Genomic DNA, 25914 nt, shown 5'->3' with positions numbered 1-25914 from the left:
GTTATTAATGACTCAGGTTATAACTGGTAGAGAATATCCTAGAGGCAGGAATGACAGAAAACAAAAAAAAAATCAATTATGGGGGGTTAACTTGGCTTAGCCTATTGGCGAGAGAATGAAATAACCAATGGGAAGATCTTAGAATGATCTTTGCTGGTGTTGGCAGCAAATGGATGATGTTTCAGCCAGGATTAAACTGTGAACCTCTCTTTGAAAGTATCAGGGGTTATGGATTGGATAATATAAGGGAACACTTCAACATATTTGGAGCAACTTCTTAACGATTTGCTATATGGACAGTTTAGAAACACAATCAGGCAGCCTTTTGCCTTTTGGTGCAATGACTCCTGTAAAAAGAAATGTTTTGTGTTTACCAAACAAGGGACATTTCCAGAAATGAAGCATGATGAGGTCAAATATACTAAAACCCCTGTAATCCAGAATTCAAACAACTGACAACTTCAAGCAACCATTAAAAAATTGAGCAAAATAATTGCATTTAAAAAAAATAAATACAAATAAATAAAAAGATAAATAAAAATATAAAACTGTAAAAATAAATGTTCTCTGAAGAAACAAATAAATCTTTTCTGAATAAGGGACCAAAATTTCAGACAGTGGAGATCCTGGGTCGTGCTTTGCTCATAGAAGCTCTTTGAATAAAGTTGTGTTGGAATAAAATGGCGTCACCCAGGATGAAGAGCTGGTTGATGCCGGTCATTGTTGGGGTGATTCTCTTAAAGTAATTCCTTATCCTTGCTTAGTAAGAGTCTTTATCAGTATATTATTAACTATATTAGTAAACTTATATGTAAACTTTGGGAAAGAGGGGTTAATTATCTATATTGTTATTGTTCATCGTTCAGGCGGCTCTGTGGAGGTGGAGGAGCCAGCAGATGCAGCAATTGTTAAATGTTTTCAAAGAATGTGACTGAAAATAAAGGAAAATGCTTTAATGTTTATATATTCATGCAAGTGAAGTTAGTCCAGTGAAAGTAGACTATAATATTTTTGTCTTTTAAACTTAATGCATGTGTATTAGTTAGGCATTGTCAGAATGAGTCTCAAGCAACTGTAAAACTCACTTATACGGCATCTACAAATCCCCGTAGGTACCGGATACCAGAGGTTTTGCTGCCAACAGACGACTCCTCAAATAAATTTTTGATGAGAAACAGAAATAACTGGCATTTATTGTTTGGTGAGAAATGTGGAGCACAATACTTTTTAGGGAAACAACTGTGTTTTCTGGAAGGGAGGGCTGGAAGTAGTTAAGGGAAAAATGCAAGGTCTGCAGAGCTCATGGATGACACTGAAGACTTGGGTTAGCAAGTTGAAGAGAAGTGTGGAAGTAGATTGCTTTAATTTTCCCAGCACACTGAAGTAATTTGTATGTGACAGAAGTACAGGTAACAGATCTGCGAGGATATAGCATTAGCAAAGGAGGGTCGCAAACTCAATCTCCACAGCAGAACTGCAATATTGACATCTACCAGTCTGAGTGGATGTGGATTTAGTTAGCACTTGCCACAATAATTTGCAATCCCTCTTGATTTTTTTTTACAAAACAGAGTCTACTGGAGAATTAATATTTCAATTATTAATAAATAGGAAAAATACTGAACATAGCTTTCTGTTCTTTCCTAATCAATTTTTTATCCAATTAACTTTCTCAGAGTCCTCCAGTACAATATTTATCTGGCAAAATGGAAATATTCAGAGATGCAATGTCAGAATCAAATGTCAACATGAGTAAGTACTTACAGCTTGATTGCAGAGACATTTGAAAGACATTAAAGAGTTTTTAAATATATATAACTAGGCTATTTACATCTGATCTATCTGTTCTTTCATCTTTAATTTAGCTACCATCTGTTTGAAAGAGTTAACTATGTCATGAAAAATTGTATCAATTAAGGGTGTTATGTTTTAGAAATCAAATAATAAAGCATAAAATGCTTTTCTTGAGTATTTTGTGGATGATATTCATAAGAACATATGAAATCAGGTCAAGAGTGGGTAATTTTCTCCCAATCCAGATTCTCCAACCCACCCTGCCACTCAATAAGATAGGGATTCATGTTTTTTGAACCTCAGTTCTATTCTTCTGTATTTTCTTTTGATGAAGATTTGAATTCTAATGATGTTTATTTTCAATGCACCTGTGAATGAGCCTACTCAAATCTCCAAAGATTCATTAACCGCTGGGTGAAGACATTTCTTCTCATCGATGACCTGAATGGCTGTTCCCTTTGAAATGGTACAAGAAATCCCACCAAAGGGAAACATCAGCTCCACATTGCTCCAGAGGAATTCCTCCCATTCACTCAACCCGAGAGCATAGGCACAAAAAAAAATGCCAAGCCTATTACTCTAAGAATCATTCTGGTGAACACTTGCCCCTCTATTGCAAGAATATTTTTCCTTGGGTAGAGAGACCAGGCCTATATACAATATTCCACATGCAATCACACCAGGGCATTGATATGCGTCTGAGTCTGTAGTTGTTCCAGTTTCACTTTGAATAATCAATTTTGAACTTGTCCAGAATTCGTGATTGAAATTTCAAAACTCTAATTTAATCCATCAAATGACTGCATTAAAGGGGCATTTTTTCTTCCTTTGTTGTAGGCAATATTGGATTGAATTTATCACTTTGATTTTACTTAATTCCCATTAGAGTTTAAGGGCTTCCTGTTGTACTTCTTGAAGATGAATCGTTCTGTCACTCGTTCAAGATTAGTTAATTTCAAGTTTCAGAAAAATTGTTGAACAACTATAAAAGTTTTAAAGGTTATTGTCCAACATGGTCAAATTCTGAGAGTGATCAGTCATTACTTTGTTCAAAGTATTCACAAGACGACAAGACAACTAAAGGATGTTTTATTCATGTCATCTTCGAGCTATTCAGCATATCTGCAAACTGCAATGCACAAATGCAAGGTATTAGTGAGGTGGGTGTAAAACAATGGCTCAGCAGTTACCTCATTCAAAGTTAAGCTTGAAATTTATGTCACATTTAATTTTAAATTCAATGGTATTGAAAGTTTACCTAATGCAAAATTAATTTTTTTACTAACACCAGGTATTTTAGAAATTAACAGTTTTATTACTGCTCACTTTCAACCATCTTCATTACTACACATCCTTTCCCAAAATCTAAAATTGAATTACATTACCCTCACTTACCTGCTACAACATTCTTAATCACATTCCTCAATGCAGGCAACACTTCAGTACCTCCAAAGGGCTACACAGCTATCAATGCTCCCACACATCAAACTTTCTGCCACGTTTATCATTGATCAAAAATTCGAGCAGTTACCAATACCCAACCACAAAACGCCCCCATGCATCATCTCCTTTCTACAATCATCAAGACCCCCCACATTCTTCAACACTTCCCACACTTATCTATACTCCCCACTCTCTGCAACCCCATACTCCAGACTACCATTCAGATAGAAGAGCAAACTCCACTCTCATCACTGAGAGAGTCATTAGCCTCAACATGACATTCAGAATCTCACGCTCTCATCTCTATCTCATCAGCAGAGTTCACACTCAATGCAGCTTTCACAATATACTGTGATACCACTCAATGCCCTCCTCTCAATTCATTGATCCCATACTCATTAATAATTCCCACATCTATCAACCATTCTCATCAACCTCAGCCACATACGGACACCCACCCACTCTTTTAAACCCACCCTCATCCATGATACGCTGACACTCATCAGTTGCACCCTTCTTAGTGATCCCTCCCTCCTAGACAGATCAACACCCACACTCACACATCAATCTACTCTACACTCATCAACACTCAAAACACCCATATTTATCAACTCCTCTGCACTCCTAAAGTTTCACAATCATCAACTGTACCCAACCCTCATCAACTGTACCCAACCCTCATCAACTGTACCCAACCCTCATCAACTGTACCCAACCCTCATCAACTGTACCCAACCCTCATCAACTGTACCCAACCCTCATCAACTGTACCCAACCCTCATCAACTGTACCCAACCCTCATCAACTGTACCCAACCCTCATCAACTGTACCCAACCCTCATCAACTGTACCCAACCCTCATCAACTGTACCCAACCCTCATCAACTGTACCCAACCCTCATCAACTGTACCCAACCCTCATCAACTGTACCCAACCCTCATCAACTGTACCCAACCCTCATCAACTGTACCCAACCCTCATCAACTGTACCCAACCCTCATCAACTGTACCCAACCCTCATCAACTGTACCCAACCCTCATCAACTGTACCCAACCCTCATCAACTGTACCCAACCCTCATCAACTGTACCCAACCCTCATCAACTGTACCCAACCCTCATCAACTGTACCCAACCCTCATCAACTGTACCCAACCCTCATCAACTGTACCCAACCCTCATCAACTGTACCCAACCCTCATCAACTGTACCCAACCCTCATCAACTGTACCCAACCCTCATCAACTGTACCCAACCCTCATCAACTGTACCCAACCCTCATCAACTGTACCCAACCCTCATCAACTGTACCCAACCCTCATCAACTGTACCCAACCCTCATCAACTGTACCCAACCCTCATCAACTGTACCCAACCCTCATCAACTGTACCCAACCCTCATCAACTGTACCCAACCCTCATCAACTGTACCCAACCCTCATCAACTGTACCCAACCCTCATCAACTGTACCCAACCCTCATCAACTGTACCCAACCCTCATCAACTGTACCCAACCCTCATCAACTGTACCCAACCCTCATCAACTGTACCCAACCCTCATCAACTGTACCCAACCCTCATCAACTGTACCCAACCCTCATCAACTGTACCCAACCCTCATCAACTGTACCCAACCCTCATCAACTGTACCCAACCCTCATCAACTGTACCCAACCCTCATCAACTGTACCCAACCCTCATCAACTGTACCCAACCCTCATCAACTGTACCCAACCCTCATCAACTGTACCCAACCCTCATCAACTGTACCCAACCCTCATCAACTGTACCCAACCCTCATCAACTGTACCCAACCCTCATCAACTGTACCCAACCCTCATCAACTGTACCCAACCCTCATCAACTGTACCCAACCCTCATCAACTGTACCCAACCCTCATCAACTGTACCCAACCCTCATCAACTGTACCCAACCCTCATCAACTGTACCCAACCCTCATCAACTGTACCCAACCCTCATCAACTGTACCCAACCCTCATCAACTGTACCCAACCCTCATCAACTGTACCCAACCCTCATCAACTGTACCCAACCCTCATCAACTGTACCCAACCCTCATCAACTGTACCCAACCCTCATCAACTGTACCCAACCCTCATCAACTGTACCCAACCCTCATCAACTGTACCCAACCCTCATCAACTGTACCCAACCCTCATCAACTGTACCCAACCCTCATCAACTGTACCCAACCCTCATCAACTGTACCCAACCCTCATCAACTGTACCCAACCCTCATCAACTGTACCCAACCCTCATCAACTGTACCCAACCCTCATCAACTGTACCCAACCCTCATCAACTGTACCCAACCCTCATCAACTGTACCCAACCCTCATCAACTGTACCCAACCCTCATCAACTGTACCCAACCCTCATCAACTGTACCCAACCCTCATCAACTGTACCCAACCCTCATCAACTGTACCCAACCCTCATCAACTGTACCCAACCCTCATCAACTGTACCCAACCCTCATCAACTGTACCCAACCCTCATCAACTGTACCCAACCCTCATCAACTGTACCCAACCCTCATCAACTGTACCCAACCCTCATCAACTGTACCCAACCCTCATCAACTGTACCCAACCCTCATCAACTGTACCCAACCCTCATCAACTGTACCCAACCCTCATCAACTGTACCCAACCCTCATCAACTGTACCCAACCCTCATCAACTGTACCCAACCCTCATCAACTGTACCCAACCCTCATCAACTGTACCCAACCCTCATCAACTGTACCCAACCCTCATCAACTGTACCCAACCCTCATCAACTGTACCCAACCCTCATCAACTGTACCCAACCCTCATCAACTGTACCCAACCCTCATCAACTGTACCCAACCCTCATCAACTGTACCCAACCCTCATCAACTGTACCCAACCCTCATCAACTGTACCCAACCCTCATCAACTGTACCCAACCCTCATCAACTGTACCCAACCCTCATCAACTGTACCCAACCCTCATCAACTGTACCCAACCCTCATCAACTGTACCCAACCCTCATCAACTGTACCCAACCCTCATCAACTGTACCCAACCCTCATCAACTGTACCCAACCCTCATCAACTGTACCCAACCCTCATCAACTGTACCCAACCCTCATCAACTGTACCCAACCCTCATCAACTGTACCCAACCCTCATCAACTGTACCCAACCCTCATCAACGCACCCACATTCATCAACGCACCCACACTCATCAACTGTACCCAACATTTATCAACGCACCCACACTCATCAACTGTACCCAAGATTCATCCACACACCCACACTCATCAACAGTCATCAAAACCCAGCAAAGGAACATAACTTTTCATCAAGGTCAGGTGTGGCTTGGAAGGTAAGTGATTCCTTTCAGAAAGTATGGAGAAATGATTGTGTTCATAAGGCTTGAATGCATTTAATAATATGGAATGTTTTTTTAACTTAATAAACCAAGAACATTATTGCAAGAAATGGATTGTGTGTCGTCATGTTTTCCTCCATGCAATCTAATGTAATAAAATATTTAACACAATTGAAATCTGGATACAAAAGTGCGCTGGTGAAATAGAGCAGATCATCCAACATCTATAGGAAGCAAAAGGTAACCAACATTTTGGGTCTGATCAAAGTATGATCAAAAACAGGCAGGCAAGTTAAAACATGCAGTTAAAGGAGATTTCTCAAGCTTTTACAGGAATTCAGTGGTTGAGTCATTTGAACAATTCAGCTCACAATTTAATTCTTACATCATGACAGAACTTTTGCAAATTGAAATATGCTTTGAAATGTCAGCTGAGAAGTGCATGACATTTAAGATTGTTCTGGAGTTGTAAATGTGAGAAGCCTAGAAAATATAATCTGAGTTCCACAATGTGTCATTGTTATTTAAAAAAATAGGAAATATTTCTCAATTAAGCATTGGCTAAAGGGTCTCACTCTTATGTCCATTTGAATCTAAATTACTAATTTTATTTTGTCAGGGAGCCATGGGGGAAATAGAGAAATGCGAAAGCTGCAGATGCTGCATTGCGGGGGTAATTTTTATTCCTTTGTTGTAGGTAATTCTGGACTTCATCTTGTAGCCAAACCACTTCAACTCCCCCAACCATTCCTTTATGTTTGTCTTCACTCTTATCCATTCCCAGGGTGAGGCCGTACGGAAACGAGGAACAGCACAGGACAGCTTTCAACCGAATATCAATGTGTCCAATTTCAGGTAATTCCCACCCCCATCAGATTCCTTTGATTCCATCCCTTCACCTATCTCTTCACTTTTTTTTGCACTCTTACTTTTCTTCCTCCAACCCTTCCTCATGATCTCTCCACCTCTTATACCTTCTGTCCTATCCCCTATCATCTCAGTCTCCCCAAGTTTCTTCCCTTCCTTGTACAATAGATGTGATTTCATCTTTTATTCTCAAGAAGAGTTAGGATTGGAAATATTGACAGATCATCTCTAGCCATGGATGCTGTCTGACCCATTGTTCATAGTTTCCCACGGGGATCTGGGTACAATGATTTTTCTGTTGGAAGATATTGCATAGCTTTTGTTCAGTTTAGCTTTTTATTTGTGAGTAAGCTCAGAGTTTGGTTTGCCTGGCTCACCTTTTGCTTCATTGTTGATACAAGTATTCCAGACAAATTAAAATAGCTGTTATTCCATTTGATTTCAAGTATATTTATCAATAATAATTGAAAGGCAAAAAGATTACTGATATTGTAAATCTGAAATGAAAACCGAAAATTATGGATAGGCAGGTACCATCTACGGAGAAGGAACCAATTAATGTCCCAAGTCCATGAGCTTGCACCTAAACAGTAAGATAACAACCTGGCAAAAGGAGAATGATGTGAAATATTCTGTTTCTCTTGGAACGGATACTGCCTGACTCACTGAATGTTTCCAGCATTTTCTGTACACATTTTCAATATCTTTTATGTTTAAGAATTTATGAAGCTCAACACAAACTGCACAAGACAAGGCTGGAATGTTTGCAAACCACGTTCATCCAGAAGTAGATCCATCTTTCTCCCCTCTTGGGGTTCATCCTTTCACAGAAGTCAGTTTGCAATCAATTTGAATAATGCCATGAGATATCATCACCCAGCTCATTACCACTTCATGCATCTCCATTATAGCTGTGGCGCTGAAAACTTGGTTCTAAAACTACCCTAACCTTAAACTAAATTCACACATTGCAGCTGCAGTGCCAGAACTGCTTCGATAATCTGTTCTGCGTTGTCAGCAAGGGGTTATTGGTAATTGAACTGAGCCATATTTACTGTCCAGCACTCATGTACATACCCCATTCATCAACAACAATCCCCAACAGTCAGCCACACACCCACACTCATCCACAGTCCCCAAAACTCATAAACACACACACTCATCAATAGTCTCTAACACACAGCAACACACCCACACTCATCAATTGTCCCCAACACTGGACAACATACCCACACTCAACAACAATCCCCAAATGATTGAATACTAAACAAAGTAATACTGCTCTTCATCAAAGAATCAGGTGTAGTTTGGAACATAACTGAGTCATTTCATAAAGTATGGAGAAATGATTTTTGTACATTTGACCTCCCAATGTGCAGCACTTCACACTTCCCCAGAGTAAACTCATCTGCCTTTCTCTGCCCACATCTATATCCTTTTGTAATCTTTGATACCCTTCTGTGCTGCCCACAAATCCACCAATCTGCATATTGACTAACCCACCCATCTACTTTCTTACCCAGGCATTTATAAATATTGTGCATTCTTCAACAAGTTATTCTTCACCATCTTCAGAGTACAAGTTTGGACTGCGATTGAATATTTTTCACTTGCACTTCCATTAACATTTAAGAAGGACCATGCAGATTCTTGAAGGATACCATACACTACTTTAAGCATTTAGTCCCTTCACTACTTGATATCTGTTGTGTCTATTGCCGGTAAAACCCACTGCCACAACTTGTAAGATTTCTGCAATAACACATATCAAAACCAGGATAATGATTGTATCCTTAATAAAAAAAAACAAGAAAAAGCTTGTAAAATCTCAATAAGATCAAATGATGCTGAGCCAGGCAATCTATCTGAACCAAGGCATTAGTGGCAATAACCAGGAACATTGTGAGTTTTGGATCAAATATTACTTGAATGGCTTGCCAATGTTGTAAAGAACATGTTGTGGACTGGCTGTCATTTGTCACTTCCTCCTGCAAATAACTGTGTTTAATAATGGCATAGCCTATTTGTAGTAAGAAACTATAAATTGTAAAAAAAAAATCAAAATCAATGTTGCCCACAAATTCAGTTGCATAACATTTTTTTCTGTATTAAACAATTGAAAACAAAGGTTTTCTGAAGTGAAAGATAATAACCATTTCTGAACAGTTTCATGTCACTCCAAAGTTTGAGTACCAGTACATCCAGCAATAGGTCACTTTTGTATCCCAGTATGGGTTCTAATATGCTTATGAGTTGGACACCATAGTTCCAAGTCCAACTATTATTGTATTCTCCTGCAATGCTTTTCAAACCTTTTCTTTCCACTCACATACTACCTTAAGTAATCCCTTTCTGATCAGAGGGGACCTATTGCAATAGGGATTACTTAAGGTGGTATGTGAGTGGAAAGAAAAAGTTTGAAAACCACTGACCTAGACAACTGGAACTTCCCAGTTGAGAAGTGGACTGGGGTGCCTGCCAGGTAAACGAATTACTTGCCTTTGTTCTTTATGCCCTACATCCTTCGACTCCTATGGTGCACTATCCCCTACCACCCTTTGATGTCCATCCCATCCTGATCCCCAGATCAACACCTCAAATCACTGCCTACTCCTAACTTTGCTGACACCCCAATGAAATTCCTGGTCCCAATGCACACACTCTTTCAGGTGGATCTGCCTATCTTAACATAGCTCCTCCACCTCTTTCGAATTGCTGGTGCCCAATCAATCCTCTGTTACCAGACAGCCAGCACAGATCCTTGTCATAGTTCTTCTAATAATTTAAGTGTATTTAATTCTTGTTAGCACTGACATGAACAGTAATAGCATGAACATTTCTAGACCATCTAATAAAATTCAGAAATTAGGTGTTCAGAATTCTATTCTATGCTTTTGGATTTGACAAAAATAATGGGACACTTACTAAATTGATCACAGAATCCTGTACAATTTATTATAAATTATTTTTTCATACAAATTCTATTTGGGATTGAGAAAAGACTAATTGTGATTAGCCAGGGCATTGAAAGTTATGGGGAGAAGGCCAGGCAGTGGGGCTAAGTGGGAAAATGGATCAGCTTGTGATTAAATGGCAGCAGGGTAGAGATGATGGGCTGAATAACCCATTTCTGATTGTATGTCTTCTGGTCTAAGCCATTCTGAGGTGCAATCTGATGTTGCCACAATTGAGAAAAGTAAAAACAAATTCATCTGAGACACAAGATGTCATGAACTGACTCGTAACAATTACCAATTCTCTTGGTATATAATACTGTGACTTCTCAAAAATATTTGAAGAAATTACACAATATGTATGAAATTTGTATCTGTCACAGAGCTATTGGAAAGTTATAATTAATAGGCCCAATAGAACAAACAAAATAATCACCATGTGTAATTACACTGCACCTGTTGCTTTTGAAGCCAATTTTACGCTATCTGTCTATTGTAAAATTGCAATGTTCAATCAATGTTAATTGTTCTATTGATTGGTCACACATCTGAGATGAGATCAACTTTTCAGAGAAGCTACCACTGTGCAACTCGCATGTAAAGTCCGTCTGTACATTTTAAAGTCAAGGTGCATTGTGCTTGGTTTAGATGCAGGGCCTCGTTCTCAATTTCTTTTCTGAGCTGGGATTAGGAAGAATATGATTGCAAAGTTTTTTCTATCATGTGCTGGATATCTTGATGGAAGGTAAAACAAAGAAGAGACATATCCTTGTGTGCAGGTACATGAAGACCAAGACATAAATTGTGAATGCAAGAAGTTTGGCCCGAAGAACCTGTAAACAGATCAACAAAAAGCTGAATAACCTCACACATATGGTCAAAGCCAATGAAAACACTTTCAAATGCTTGAGTCCTCATTCCATTTCCAACATTCTCTGCCTGTGACAACATATCCATAGCCTCTGCACTTTCTCAAATTTTACTCAGCTCCAGATATCACTTATACAGCATGCAGCTTGTGTGCACAATTCATTCATCCACGCCAATCAAACACAATGATTGGCAAACACCGGCAAGGCAATATCAGGTGGTGGAACTGACATATTTTTGAGCAAATTTAATATTGAATCTTTCTTCCTCCATTCCAGGTCCTCTTCATCTCAAATCTCTTTTGTAAGGAAAAGCTGAGATGTGAAGTAAAGCATCCTGTCATTTATCTTTTGCCTTTCACTGCAACCTTAGCCATTGTTTCAAATACAGAGATCTGACACCTGATAAGGCTGTAGTGTAACTGTGAGGAAAAAAACAAAGATGAGGGTCCACAAGCATAAATGTTGCTGGAGAAATTCAGTGGATCAGGAAGCATCTGTGGCAGCAAAGTGATGGTCCACATTTTGGGTCAACATCCTGCACCTCATGACTGAGAGTGTAGAGACAAAAAGAGGTGAGTGGGAAGGGTGAGATGGGCTGGGTAAGCAAAGCAGAACCAGATGAAGAGAGAGATGATGGCTGATGGGGGAGAGGGAGATGTGTGTTAGATATTGTAGAGCTCGTCGAAAAAATCAAAGACTTGTTGATCCAAACCAAGGCTATTATTAGCAAAAGACAGGAGCTCTTCACAGGTGGCCGACCAGTCCGGAATGATCCGACCTGGCTAGGGACACAACCCTTTAAGGCCCAGACAATAGGTGTGGCTCTCAGCCAATCGCTGTAAGCACAGTCTAGATACAGGAACTAAATACACTATATACATTGGTGATAGATCTGTACTATCACAGATATACACAGATATAGAGATATAGCCAGATGGATATAGGCTGGGGGGAGGTAGAGACACACAATGGAAGGTGGCAGTGATAAGTGGAACCAGATATGAGAAGGATTATGATCTGCTGGTGCTGATCAAGAATAGCACCCAACACAACTTGCCCATGGGTGGTCATCCCATGTATATGGTCTGCTGTCCACGATAAGGAGCAAGGGCCAGCTTGCACCAGAGTGACATCACATCTGAGTATTACTGTCGAGGAGCACAAGGGCACTTTCATGGGACGAGCTACTGCAGAAGATAGTTGGGAATGGACAATAAACTGCATTATAGAATTGACCAACTTTGTTCATGGCATTGCACTGAACTTGGACACTATTTTCCAGCATTTCTATTTGCATATGTATGGAGTCAGCTACGGCACATCTGTTCATTGTCCCAACTTCCATTACAGCAGATGTAGGGGCCATCTGAAGCATCAGAGAAACTTCCTTCATGTAAACTCGGTTGCTGCAGTCCAAGATGAGACTGCTCTCTCACAAGCTACTGTGTAAGCTCAGAATGATGCCATCATAACTCCAATCTAAGAAGCACTCATGGAGCCACAGCAGTTCCGCAAAGCATTCTCCCACCGCCTACTAAGTTTACAGGCATCTTCCTTGCTGGAACATTAACCTGGCATCCTCTCTCATTTAATGTTCATCCTCCTGCTGCTGTTACCTTTTGAATGACCTTGATATTGTCCATCAGCCAGCCACCCGGATTTGATGCTGTCTGAGCTACAATGGTTATTCATGGACTTCTGGGCCAGAGCTACTTTAGGTCGTCCTGTAGGTCATCTGCAATGAGTCAACAGCCTTCCAAGAGCCCTGTTACTGCTAGTGGAGGAAAATTGGCAAGGCTTCGAACTGGAAAAGCTTCGCAGAAATGCACCATATAAAGTCACAACTTAATAAGTTGACATTTCTTTGCCCATACCTACTCTGATTTCAGCCTGAACCCATCAACATGGGGTAAAACCAGTGAAAGCTCACAGAGAATCAATGTAACCTGCTGAAACATTTACTAACATGAAGTAAATGCTGCAAGTAAAATAACATGCGAGCAGAACAAAGTACAGTAAAACCCCTGGTATCCGGAATTCAAGCAACCAGCAAAGAAGCTGGAAAATAATTTTTAAAAATGTAAATAAATAAGAATAAACTAATAAGTAAAAATACATATTGTTTGAAATCATAAAATTAAATATTCTCTGAAGTAACTCAAACTTTGGTGAAGATGGCAGCAAATGTTCAGCCAGTGGAGAGCCTTGGCCGTGCTTAGATCATGTCAGCTGTTTGAATAAAGTTGTGTGAAACAGCAATGGTTGAAGAGCTGGTTGATGCTACTCACCGTTGGGTGATTCTCTTAAAGTATCTCCTCATCCTTGCTTAGTAAGAGATGACCCAGTCAGAGGCTTTATATGTAAACATGGTGGGGGGGGGGGGGGTTAATTATCTATAATGTTATTGTTTCTCTTTTGGGTGGCTCCGTGGAGGGGGAGAAACCTGCAGATGAGGCAATGATTAAATGTTTTCAAAGAATGTGACTGAAAATAAAGTAAAATGCTTTATGTTTTATATATTCATACAAATGAAGTTTGTTCATTGTACAGTATAGTATTTTTTTCTTTTAAACTGTTTATTCTTAATGCAGATGTATTAGTTTGGCATTGCAAGAGTAAGTCCCAAGCAACCAGAATATACACTTAACCAGCATCTACCAGTTCCATTGGTGCCAGATATCAAAGGTTTTAATGTAGGAAAGCATAAAATGTTACCAGACCCTACCGAAGATTATATGATGTAACACGTTACACAATACCATTCTGACTTTTGATTTGTAACGTGACCTGACTCAGCTTCAGTTCTTAAATGCAAAGGTAACCTCAGCTCACACTTGCTTCTCTCCAATTTTGTCAATACAAGAAATTTCACTGTGATAATTGACACGAACATCACATCCGAATAAGCCCATGTACACCCATGAATTGCTCAAAACTAGTTCTTGTCATCAAATTTCACAGTAACATTGCTTTGCGAGGGACAAATTATAATTATATTAGCACCTGATCATTTGTGTAAATTGTGTCTTTGGGTTAGCTTGTCTCAGTCTGAGAGACTGCTTTTGCAAATTCTTCTGTCAGCTTTATCTGTTTCTTTAAATAGTCTTGTGGTTCTCCTGGTTTGGTAAGAGGAGACATTTAGTCAGTTTTTTGTGCCTTTTCAGCACAGACAAATGATCACCTTGATGTTGATTTAACTGGATCAAAGGATTCTTTCTGAAGTAATGGCTCTCAGTACCCATTTCCAAGTTATGATGTACTGAATCCTCATTGAATCAGTCCCCCTAAACCCATTTCTCCTGCTCTTGATAAGCTAACCTCTTGCATTAACTTTCACATTCTCTTCTTCTATTAATATTTCTCTCTCACCATCAGGCTGACAGTTATAAAAATAATTGGAGCCACAAAACGGTATATGCAGTATTATACTCATTGAAGGGTTACATCAAGTGCAGTTCTCCATAATTGTTGTTTCCATGGGATTATTGATGTTGTACTGATGTTGACATATGCTGAGGATTTGAATCCCTTCTTTCACTTAAATTTGCCCTTGGTTTAATTCAGCAAAAGAATATTAAAATTCAGAGCAATTTGGCCCTTCAAGTTTTCTCCCCCATTCGTCTCGCTCACGGGTTCCAGTTCTGCCTCCCTCGCCTCCCATGTCTGTGACTAGATTTAACAATTCAATACCTTCCTGCTACAAACATCATTGAACATACTCTTCCTTCAAAAGAATGTTCATGTTGTCCTCTGTTATTTGTAGACAACCCAGAAAGTCTACGAGAAGCCATCTGTCAGGTCCATTTGCCGAGATTTTATAATTTATGTTAGAGGATTATCCCAATTTTCTGTTCTAATGCATTCAAATCACATTCAATGTTTTGCACTCTAAGGTGGGGAATAACCACAGGGAGTTGTAGATATAGTTCCAATACCAACCTCAATATTTTTATCATTAAAAGTATCAACATATATGATAGACTTGAAACTTAATTAACTTTCTACAGTTACTCAAACACACATTTGAAGAAATTTCATTATCTCTTAAATGTTCCATGCTTTTCCAATCAGGAATGTACCTCTCCTCCAATTTCTCTAAACTATGCTCTCAATCAATCAAATGCTCCACATTAAGTACAAATCAACCTGCGGTAATTTGGAACTGGTATTTAGATCTCTATTTGTGAGTTGATACATTTTCCCAGCTCCATCTAAATTAGATCGGCAAGATTCATGAATTGGAGAGTGAATATCGGGCATGTCTGTTGTGGTGATAAAGTGCTGACATTTAAAAAGAAAACTGCAAATGATGGAAATCACAAATAAAAGCAGAAAATGCTGACAATACTCATCAGACCACACCTGTGGAAAGAGTAGCAGTGTTAACATTCTCACATTTCCTCTCATCATATCCAATTAACACCTTTTGGCTGTTGGTCTGGACACTTCCCCTTCCCGTTCTTCCCCCTATCTCTCCCTAGTCTTTAATTCAGACACCTGCCTGCTTTTTTACTTATACCTTGAAGAAGGGCTCAGGTCCAAACACTGGTAATATACATTTTCCTCCTATGGACACTGAGACCAGCTGAGTTTCTCCAGAATTTCTATCTGGTCCAGAATTTCTATCTGGTTTTATTGCCATTTTTAACTGATGCATTCTTATTGTCAGATGGTTTACTTCACCCTTGCACAAATATCTGACACTTTGTTACTTATTTCACTAATGCTGGAAATAATATGTCTTCATTTCATTAATTAATTTACAGCCAAAAGTAGATGCAACAGAACTGATAACCCGCTTGGTTTTGTACAATAACAGAAATACCTTTGGTTCTAAAGAATCTTCCCACAGCAGCTCCAGTCAATGTCATGTCTGATATTTTAGATTTAGTGTTCTAACCTATGCTTTACATCAGGGGTGTCAAACTCAAATTCACAGAGGGCCAAAATTAAAAACTTGGACTAAGTCGTGGGCCAAACTAAATATTTATTGAAAATTTTGAACAACCTCTGCATGTTTTCTCTTCTTTCAACATATGTAATATTAAACTTTTTCTTATTAAAATAAATGTTTCATAATAGTTTTGGTTAAACTCTTTCCAGAAGAAGCATTAACAAATGAGAAAATATTCAATAAATAATATTTCTCTATAGCCTTTAAGCTCCTTTTAAATGTATTTTTTTTCACAAGCCAACAAGTCAAAAAAATAACAATTCGCTTCAATGAAAATCCAATCTTTCAACTATGAACAGTCCAAAGTTAACCCAAGAAAATATGAATCCAAGCTTAGCTTGCTCCACTGTGATTTACTCTGATGCACCTGGGTCTAAACCAGATACTTGACATCTCTTCTTAGATGCAAGTTCATCAAACTCTGGGGTCAGAGTTTGCCTCCCACCTGTCTTGAAAGGTCCTGTTTTCTGTCTTTCGTTTGACCATTTTTCGTAAGGGGTTTATTACGTGTGAGTTGGGCGACAGGTCACAGATGTTAATGAAAGTAAAGAGAGGAGGTGGGGGCGATTAGCGGGCTGATGGGCCGGCGCCAACGCATTTGCAAAGCATTCTGGGATTTGTAGTATTAACTGTCCATGCACTATACTGGCACGGCGGCCAGCGGGCCAGCTCTAATACATATTTGATATGATCTTGCGGACCAAATATAATTCTATCACGAGCCAAATTTGGCCCGCGGGCCTGACTTTGACATGTGTGCTTTACATAAATGTCTCCATACTAAAGTTAAATTGTCTTGCATCCTATATCCCCTTCCTTAGATTTGCCCTTGTTGGTTAAAAAAGTGAAATACGATTCCTTTGAGTAAATTCAAACATCATAGGCTTTTGGCATATATGATTCCTCAAATCATATCTCATGCTTGTCCTCTGAGAACATTTTGATGGTACCAGAGTTGAAATCGTGAAACCATCATAGTTAATTCATTGTTTTCTAACATTTTAACATTGCCTTCTTGCCACTTTATTGCTTTTTTCATTCTGTCCTTTTGGACTTTGGTTTCACTTGATTCATGAGAAACCATTGTAAATTCATGGGTGGCAGAAAACAAACTACTGGGTGAGATGTTTCCTTAATATGATACTGTCTTCTTTACATTTTGATTCAGTCATAATTAGCATTATACATTGTTTGTGAACTAATAATATTGATCCTGCTGCTTGTAAAGGTGACTCATTTGCAGATACATCATCTTCTTTCATAATATTTCAACCCGATTTAAGAATGTGAACAGAAAAAAGGGTGCTGCTGTAACCTGGAGAGTGGGGAGTGGAGGGACAGTGCAGCTCCTGAGGGTTCAGCCAACTGGTCCTAATGCCATTGGCTATGTATAGGCTTTAAACAACTTGTTAGATGAGTGATGGTGTTTGCAGGTGAAATCCTGCAACCGGGGAGATCTGTGCCCTAGATGGTGGTGCCTGAGCTTGGCAGCAGCTTTGAGGGGGTTGCAGACTGCAGAGGATCAGCAGCCCGGAGTAGGACACCAGAAAAAGGAAGGACACCACTACCGAGAAGCAGAGGCAGAAGAGACAACCTTGCAGGATGGTAACCATGGCAGCTGAGGGACGCACACTGGCTGTGGGTGACTTGCAGTCAGGGAACCTCTTCAGGCTGCAGAGACTGGCGACCAGATATTGGAGCTGGGATTCAAAAGGTTTCTGAGGGTAAGAAGGGATCCTGAAGGGCCTTGGGCATTGAAAGCTTCCTGATCGTGTCAGAAATTTGGACCTGGAGCTTGGGTTATTGATGGATCGAACAGGAGGCTATGCAGTTGCAGATTTTTGGATTTTCCAGATTCTCAGGTAGTACTTTTAAAATTCAAATTTAAGGAGGAATAAAGAAGAGGGCAGCACAGTTAACACAACGGTTAGCACAATGCTGTTACAGCCCCAGTGATCGGGACCTGAGCTCAAATCCCACAGTGTCAGTGAGGAGTTTGTACGTTCTCCAGTGTCTGTGTGGGTTTTCCACAGGGATTCCAGTTTCCTCCCACCGTTCAAAACATACTGGGCCATTAGTCAATTGGGTTCAATTAGACAGCACAGGCTTGTGGGATGAAAGGGCCTGTCACTGTGCAGTAAATCTAAATGAACAGGTAAATTTTGATAATTTACTCATTAGCAAATACACCATTGATCAAAACAAGCAATTTTAAAGAAAAAGAAAAATCCCACTGCATCTGTGGCACTTACACATGCATACAAAAGTTTATTACATTTAAAACATTTGAGAGTTTTCAAAATGTCCATATCCTTGGATGGTCCAGATTTCTGGCATCTGGATTTTTGGACTTCTACTGTAGTTGGAATAATATGAATGTACGAACCAGTAATTGATGGTTAGCATGGTGGCCTGAAGGGTTTGTTTGCTGTGCCTTTGTGATCGTAAGATCTTTGAGTTTTGAAGACCACATCTTTTTTCATATAGCCTTTCGTCAAGTTTATTGTCATCCGATTGCACAAGTACAAGCTGATGAAACAGCGTTCTCCAGTCCTCAGTACAAATCAGGCAGACACAGGAACACTCATTTCTTTCTCAACACAAGTTATTCAGTACAGACATTGTGATCAAAGCCAGGGGCTGATTTTAATTTGTATTCCATGAGCCAAAAATAAACACTTATGGAAAAAAAAGTTGGATTGTTTGCAGACAAGTGACTTCTCTAGAACTATAATGTTTAATTTGTTTTTGTTAGAATTGACCTTTTGAATATAGACATTCAAATTGGTCTTTTCATAGAAAACTACAGGGCAGAAACAAGGCCTTTAGTCTCCCAATTAAACCTTTAATTTACACTGAAAAATCTTTTAATTAAATTTGAGTATCTGGTATCCTTCTTTTCAAATTTAATTTGTTTCTTCCCAATACATAGTCTACAGGAGCTCATGTCAGAATGATGACAAAACGGAAATGCTTTTGCCTTTAATCCAGTAATCCTTTAAAATTTTTTGAGCAACTCACACACATTTTATCTTTTTGAACCAAAATATCATGACTAATCTTATAAAACACTATTTTCAAATAAAGCAGTCTTTGTGATTGTCTCAAACAATTTCACCCAAATTCACCCAAAATTCAAAATGAATCATTTTTTAATATATTTAAGGTAATCACATTTTGAGAGCTAGAGATTTCTGCATTATTCATAACATTAACTCAAATTGCACACGTCAACTATGGAATTTAAATCTTTATATTTTACTTTATTACTTCATTAAAGCAATAGATTTCAAACAAATGGAAGAACAAAATACCATTTGCTAAATTAAATCTTTTGCACATTTTTGCAAATAATTGTAAAGTTTAAAAAAGTTAATTTCTACAGTAAAGTAACAAATGTAAAAGGACCAAAAATGGTCGCCTGGTTGGAGACACCAAAAAAACCCAGCTTTTTAAAAACATACTATATTTGAAAATATTAGTCGACGTGCAATTTTATTTCACACTTAGTGAGACAGACAATTTCTCTTCATTTTATTATCTTCTCTGAAACACAATTAGTTTCTGGAAAAGATTGGATTAACATAGTAATCTCTTGAGGAAACCCATTATACCCCTGTCCACAGTTACCATGCAAGTTGCTGAATGTTTGCCTTCGAGCACTCATGATACAAACTAGCAAATTGACAGGAACCCCTCCTTTATATGGTATTGTTTGTATATAAGTAAGCCCATGCACACCCATAAATTGCAGGATCCCACAAGAGCTTGTCATCAGATTTCAGAGAAATATGATCATGATTGGAAATAGTGAGGGATCCTGTTGGTGCTGGTGAAACAAGGCCAAAGAGGACATCTTGGATTTTGTGCCTAGTCAAGTGAAAGGTGAGGAATAAAGAAACTCTAACTCTGTTCTGTTTAGGACTGTTGTTCTCAACCTTCCCCCCCCCCCCCCCCCTCACATACCACCTTAAGTAATCCCTTACTCTGACAAGTGCTCTGTGGTTGATAAGAGATTACTTAAGGTGGTATGTAAGTGGAGAAAAAGGTTGAAAATCACTGGTCTAGGAAGAGGGGGCTTGAGAACAGATTACACCCTTTTTGCTTCCTCGACATTGGTGAGACGAGTGCAAACTCCACAGTAATATTGCAAAATGCCTCCACTCTGTCCACAACAGCCATTCTAATATTGTTTCAACTTTCCATCCCATTCCCATACCAACCTGTCTGCCTTTGGCCTTCACCACTCTCAGTGTGGCCAAATGTCAACTAGAACAATATTTCATATTCTGCTTGGTTAGCTGACAGCTCAGTCAGTACAAACATCGAGTGTTCTGATTTCCACTCCCACCAGTTTGCTCCCTTTTCCATCCCTCTTCTCTTGCTACAAAGTCTCATTGTCCTCTCCCATCTTGTACCTGTATGCCTGTCCAATGCATTCTATCCATGACCTGTGTCTCTATATAATTGTCCACCTCATTCCATCCATCCATCCATTACATATCTGTCTCTATCCATGCCACCTCATACCATCCATCCATGACCCATGTATCTGCATACCTATCCACCTCGGTCCATCTGTCCATGCCCCATATAATCTGTATATCTAGCCACGTTGTTTTTTTCCACCCTCGATTTACCTTTTTATTTCTCCCACACCTAGTTTTATCTTCCACTCTCAACTGGTTCCACCTGTCTCACCCCTCACTTCTATATGCTGACCATCTTCCTTGATTAACTTGCTGCGTTTCTGTAGCAGCTTGTTTCTTTCCTTCGCATCTGCAGTCTCCTTTGTCACTAAATTTTAATCAATTCACCATCTATAGAAGCCAAATTAAGTGTACAGAAAGGAAACACCCATCACCACAACGTAGGAGATTCAATTTGCTAAATGAAATTACAATGTCAGTTTCTTCAAAATCATTAATTATTTGGCACTGGACTTGTGATGTATTGATTGCTTTTCTGATTAGATGCTAAAGGTAATCCAACAATTGGTAACATCCGATTCCATTTAAACAGTGAAGCACTAGTTTTATACTTTTAACTCCAATGGCAAAATAAAACAAAAATCAAAAATATGCCAATCTCAACAATCTTAGCAACCTTGTCCTATTTAATACGTTTTACGTTTGTTTTTCGTGTTAATTTCAGCCAGTGGAAAGATAAATACCAAGGGGCTTTAAAAATGAGATAAATAAATCTACTCAAGCAGAACAAATGCGCTGCAGAACTTGGCTGTCAGCTTTACCACTCCCAACCAACAAAACCATACTGCTGAGTGATAGGATCTTATCCCACAAGGACTCATTTAAATAATTTGGATCAATCACCACCATTGAGACTGAGTTCTTGATTTCATAGCTACATTCAACTGAAATATTTCCTCATGCCTGATAAACCACCATGTGAAGTGAACAGCACATACTGCTTTGTGGCATTGCTATTATATTCCCCCTTGAATTTTTTGAGAAGCCATGCTTAAAAAAATGCAGCCATTACTGAGTAGACGACTTACTTCATATCAATAAGCATATGGCTCAATTTGATGATGCCACCTATATGGACAATGCAAAAATTACAAGAAGTTTTGTCAAGTTTTGAAAAGGATCATGAGCTGCTCAATTCATATTCACAAAAAAAACATGGGAGAATGGTCTGGTGCTAAAGGTGTATGGCTATCAGTCAAATTATTATATTCATCTCTCAGAGAAAGCTTCCAACAAAGCTAAAGAAATCAAATTTGGCAGAGGGCTGGGTTGGGTTGGGGAGTGTTAGGGAAGGGGTGAGTGTATGAAAATTTACTGAAAGTAACTGCTCACAAGGTTTTCATTTGACTTGATTTCATTCATACCATGCTTGCACAGTAAAGACAAAATGGTGGTTCTCTAGGGCCACGGAGTATATTTATACAAGTTAGAATAGAAGTTAAACACATTAAAAATATTAAGGTGTATATCATAAAAGTTCACGGTACCCTATCCACAAATGTTCTGGGAGTTCCGGAGTCTTAAGCCTGGGGGAAAAAAGCTGTTGCCCAATCTGGACTTAAGAGCCCAAGTGCTGCAGTATCTCCTAGCAGATGGCAGAAGGGAGAATAGTTTACATGAGCCTTGTTTTTATAGCCAACTTGGGCTGGATAATGGGTGATTCAATTAATCGTGAAAATTCTTTGATGAAACCTAACAATTGTTTCCTGAATAATTGCTATTTTACTGAGGGAGAAATGGATATGTTCAATCAATAAATACATGTTCTAAATTTAGAATTTTAGTAATATTTATTCAGCAATGTTTCATTGAGAAATAAAGGAGCTGATTTTAAAAATCTGGTGTGAAAACATATACACAGCTTTTGGTTCTATTGGAATTCTGATTCACAATTTCTGATTTGTTAATTATTACATTTTTAACTGCTCACTTTTGTATCCACAAATGCATGTGTGAACATTGGACAGTTTGCATCAAACTTCCCTTACTGACTGAAACTAGCATTAAATGAAAGGAAAATATAATTTTGTTAGCCAAGGATAAAGTGCCTCAAAGATAAACTGTAGCAGATTAATTTTTGTTCTTAATCATTTCGATGAAAGAAAATAGAAAGAAAGAACTTGCTTTGATATTGTTCCTTTATGATCTGAGAATGTTACTGAGAACTTTACTGCCAATAACATACCTTTGAAGGACAAAAAAAACCAGAGCAGCCTATTTGTGCACGAGATCTCACCAATATTGATGAGCTAAGGATCAGCTATGTTGTTGATTGTGAGACAAATATTGATTTTTTTTGTTTTGGGCTTCAGTGATAAATTCTCTTCTCATCTTTGAAACAATGCTCCTTTTATTTCCAGCTGGGATAAAGATGGTGTAACCATAATTTCGCCTTTCATCTACAAAACAGAATCTTCAGCACTCCCTCAGTATTATGTGAAATGGAGTGAAACAAGAAAGTGTTCAGGTGCTGTGATTGTCGTAAATGCACGGAAGTGCTGGAGAAACTCAGCAGGTCTGGGACCAGCACCTTTGTGTATTTTACGATGTGAAGTGATTTTTTTTCTTGGGAAATAAGTAATCTCTTTTATACACAAAAAATTGCTTCTTCAAGCTTAAAATGAAGGGTAATGGTTGTAGAATACAACTGTGAAAAAAATAACTCATTACAGTCTTAAGAAATCATAATTCCTGCAGGCTTCAAATCTAATTAATGCATATTACGTCCCCTGGTACAAAATGCATGAATTATACACTCAATCACATTTACATTTCTTAAAGTTTTGAATAGTCCAATATGATTTATTGTATTTTTAATATTTGCATATTTCAATCAACTTCTTACCAGATGCTTACTGTTATCAATTTTTCCCTCAGCATTATATATTATACCTGAGGCAAAACATTAAGCCTGTTTAAAAATTTATATTTCAGATACTCTTTGTATATGGAAAATTTGCAGCACTCCTAAAATGATTACATTTTACTCAATATGCATTTTAATATAAAAGAACTGAATGTTATAAATCCGTGTGACAATATTTGCTTTTAATTCATATGGTATTAAGGCAATAGATTCATTTCCATGTCATTTTTCCTTATTTCGAGCGCATGTTTTTTCATGTTGCTTCACTCTAGGTCCCAAAAGGTGACAGAATTGTGATTGAAAAGAAGAAATAATAAACCACCACATCACATTTTGACCTCTGCTACTCAACCACTGTGAGAATACCAGGGCTAAGATTGAAAAGAAAACCAACACAGCGTCTGCAAAGAAAATCTGCAGTGCCATCTATGCACCACAAAACCGATAATGTGTTCTGTTGGGGAATAGAAATATTGTGCATTCTTAGAGTGGATTGATTATTTCACTTCCAAGAAATATTAAAATCTGTCAGTGGAAAATAGTTTTTAATAAATAAGTGATCTGGAATCTTTGGAATACAAAAAAAATTACAATTATTTTTATATAAATTTTTGTGGCATCAGCAAAGATCCAAAATTTCCTGCATTATTTTCTTTTAATGTTTATCAATTCACAATATGTTGCTATTTATTCCTTGGTTTTGGTTTTCATTCTGTTTCTTCTTGCCTTGGGGTTGACTATAACTTAATTCCACACCTGATCTGTGGAATGGAAGACGGAATTGTGTGAATCACAAGCAAAGAATCAGAGTTGTAGAGCAAAGAATTAGACCCTTTGATCATCATTTACACAATTACATTAATGCCATTTAATTCTTATCACATTGTCATCAGCTCCTACTAGTTTCTTCCACCTGACAGCGATTTACTGTGACAATACCCCTACCAAAACCTGCATCTTTGCCACGTGAGAGGAAACAGGAGCTCCCTCGGTAACCTTGTTTTCTCATAGGGAGAGAAAGCAACTTTACCCTGGAAGAGTTTGAGGTCAGGATTGAATCTCCTTTTCTGGTTTGGAAGGCCAATCACATTGCAATGTTGCCATACCAGGGGATTGTTCCACACCAACTACCATAGATTTGGCAGAGCAAGATCTTAGTCCAATGGCAATGAGGTCCAAGTTGATTGATGAACAAACTTCACTGCATGGACTTGGCACATAAACAGATGGACATACACATATATTCACATTCTAACTGCATGCGCACACACACTCACTCTTATGCGCTCACTTTTCCTTCGTACTCCTCTCCACACAGCAATCGTTGTCACTCTCTCCTGCCATCAGCTCCCTCCTCCCTCATTCTTCCTCCGACTCCTTCATCATTACCACCCTTGAACTGCCTGCACAACACCTAGACCTATTCCATTTCCTCTCAGCCCATCTCCCTTAACTTTGTCAATTCCTCTGCTCCTATCTCCTTCCTTGGGGCAAGGTATAACAGAGCCAGTTGCATGCTGCTTGCTCACCCTGGAAGTGAGACCTCCCACAGCCCACTGCCACCAGGTCATCACCAAGTTAGTGAGTGTAATCCAACCATACAGGTCTCTGGAGCTGCAACACATGATGTCATGAGCCCAGTCTATTGACTTGGATCTGTACAGCTTTGGGAGAATCTTTAGCGCCATCTCTCATTCCTCCCACACTATTCACTCACCAGTGGAGCTGGATTGACTGAGGGAACAGCAACATCTCATTGACCTGCCAGCATCACTCAGCATATAAAGTAACTCTCAACTCAGCGAGCCTGCATTTCAGGCACACCTCTTAATCACTGCCTCACTGTTCGCAAACTCAAATTTATTGAACTTATTTTTAATGTTTTGATTTGAACATTATTTTTAAACTCTGTTTCATTTCTCCTCATGGGGTATCTGAAAGCTGAACATAAAGTTTCCACTTTTCTCAGATTCCTATTTCCCATTAAGAAAGTTATGACAAGCTGCCTCCTTCAGACACTATAATGCCAATGTGGAAGTACCTTCAGTATGCTATTAGGTTGACCATTGTAGGAATTGTAATTCATTTAGAATAAATAGTCTGTACTTTGAAAAGAAGTTTGTTGGTTGTACCATTTTTAGTCACCTGCAGCTCTTCACTTTTAGACCAAGGGTTTCAGGTAACTGATTCATTTTTCAACACTTTGCTGTGTCAAGGATGCTACTTGGTGTTTTGGAGCTGTATCCAACCAGACCTATGATCTGAGCTCAGGAAGTAGGGAGACAAAACA

General features: G+C 39.2%; 1 long non-coding RNA gene across 1 annotated transcript; it reads left to right on the top strand.

Moving 5' to 3' along the window:
* Positions 1–1674: 1674 nt before the first annotated feature.
* On the top strand, positions 1675–24111 carry LOC138743998 (uncharacterized). The gene is made up of 3 exons (XR_011345179.1): positions 1675–1752; positions 7406–7476; positions 23897–24111. It is a non-coding gene; the product is annotated as an uncharacterized lncRNA (long non-coding RNA).
* The last annotated feature ends 1803 nt before the right edge of the window (positions 24112–25914 follow it).

The sequence above is a fragment of the Narcine bancroftii genome, chromosome 10, assembly GCF_036971445.1.
Source record: "Narcine bancroftii isolate sNarBan1 chromosome 10, sNarBan1.hap1, whole genome shotgun sequence".
Lineage (NCBI taxonomy): Eukaryota > Metazoa > Chordata > Chondrichthyes > Torpediniformes > Narcinidae > Narcine > Narcine bancroftii.
Note: the sequence above shows the minus strand (reverse complement) of the source record. Positions and strands in the feature narration are given on the sequence as shown.